The sequence below is a fragment of the Apteryx rowi genome, unplaced genomic scaffold (genome assembly GCF_003343035.1).
Source record: "Apteryx rowi isolate R43461 unplaced genomic scaffold, aptRow1 scaffold_93, whole genome shotgun sequence".
Classification (NCBI taxonomy): Eukaryota; Metazoa; Chordata; class Aves; order Apterygiformes; family Apterygidae; genus Apteryx; species Apteryx rowi.
In genome coordinates this window covers 200,136-202,284 of record NW_020451238.1, presented here as the reverse complement: position 1 = coordinate 202,284, position 2,149 = coordinate 200,136, and positions in this window count along the sequence as shown.

Below are 2,149 nucleotides of genomic sequence, written 5' to 3'. Positions count from 1 at the left end.
TTTCTATTAATCTGAAATTGGAAATGGAAACAAAGTTAACCCAGAAAGATGAAAATGAGGAACAGTCATCTTTTAGGCCAGTCCACTCAGTGGCACAGAACAACTTATTTACATTAAGAACAACTGGTGTTCAATCATATAACACTATGATACAAAGTACTTGTGTTTTAAGAATTGGACATAAAGTTGGGGAGGGGGGAATACGTGGAAATCCCTGAGCTGTTGTTAAAGCTAAATGGCATGCCATCTTAGGCGAGGGGAGGTATAAATATTTTTAACATGTCTTTCTTAGCTTCTACTGGTAAAAATTAGACCCTAAGAAGCAAGATGAACGCAAGTCCACGTTTTAAAATAAGCAATTGAATGTTGTGCTGAACTGAATTAGTGGTACAAACAACTGCCACTTTCCTCTAAGGCTGTGAAATCTTCTGTAAACCTTAGTGCTACTGTTCTTCTATGACTACATCGGGAAAAGTGGGAGGATGGCTAGCAGCAAGTAGCTGCAACTGGGGGGGGGGAAGGCAGATTCATTTTGGTGGCACTATAACTTAAATTGTTTCTATTGTCTTGCGAATGCTTCAGGGTGACTACATCTATCAGGTTTATCTGAAACTTGAAGCTGAGGACTTCTGGAGGAAAAACATACTGCTACCATGATACTTTCTATTTGACAACAGCATTTAATTTTTTGCTTTAAATAGGATTTTGCTTGATGTAACAGAGGGTAGTTGTTAACAAATTGTGGTAGCTATTAGCTAACAGGAGCAGAACAGCCAGAGGTTGCATAAATGCTGTATGAACACAAGCTATGACTGTATTCCAACATATTCAAGGCTAGCTTGTGCCTCCAGTGAAATGATTTGTGCCAGACCTGTCTCAAATGAAAGGAGGAAAGGGGAGTCTAATTGAAATATTCAAACCAAAATGAAGGTTTTTGGAGTGTACTAGTCATACAGGTTATCTCCATGTGAAAATGGGATGAAGCTTTGTCTTTGAGCTGGCTTATATCCTGATGTTCAGTTCAGACAGTACTGTAAAGCTAGAACATAGTGTTCTAGCTTAGCCAAGATAGACTTGGTGATGTCTCTGCAATTAAGGTAGGCCGTAAAGCGAGATGTTCTTCATCTGTCTGTTGCAACCTTATTGCTACCTCAGTTTTCTTCTTCTTATAGTGAAAATAAAAAGTTGAAGCCTGGAGGGAGGGATTTAAAGGTAAGGGAGTTAAGACTGCTTCACTAACTGGATGTTTATAAATGGTCCAGTTGAATTCTTCTGGCATCTTGAGGCTCTTTCCTGAGAAAGAACTCATACTGAACATAAAACAATCTTGATATACTTATTAGAGTACCAATTTGAGTGGAGAAACTGGGGTAAAACCTCTAAAGATATGTGGCACTAATTTGATACTTAACCAGTTCCTGGATATAGTCTTGTTAATGGAGCAGTCAATGCTAGACCACAGTTATCAAAGCATTACTACTTTCCTAAATGTCATGCAAATACTGCAATATCAATCTCCATCTAGGGGAAGAACAGAATAAAATTGATGCCTATGTATGATACAAGGCTCTCTAGACAAGGATTCAGGTGAGATGCTACATTATCCTCTTTTCTTTCTCGTCAACAAAAATAAGCTAGAGAATTGAGACCTGCTACTTGGACTTCATTCCATACTTGTGCTAGGAGTGGGTTGCATAGGAGTAATAAGTCCTTTCTGTAAGAGCCGCTGATGCTGTACATGGTAGTTCTGCCACTTATCAAGTACTTAATAAGATTTACCAACATTGCTACATCTGGAATAGTGATGCTGCTGATAGCATATAGGCTATCAAATTACTGGTACCATACTAAGCAATAAATACTTATTCTTCTCATACCTTTTAGTTTGTGTGAATAATACAACTTAGGGATGTATTTGACTTGTGTTCTGTAGTTCTTTTCTTATGGGATTTAAGGCAAAGAACTAGAAGACAAATTATTGTTCCACAATATACACCCTTGCCAGGGGAATATGCCTGTCTTGCATTTCACTCTGGAGGAAGGGAGACGTCATATATAATGACAGACCTTCAACATGAGAAGGGTAATAAAGCACTGTTTTCCCTCTTTCTAGCTCCAAAACTTGGGCATTAACCCAGCAAACATTGGA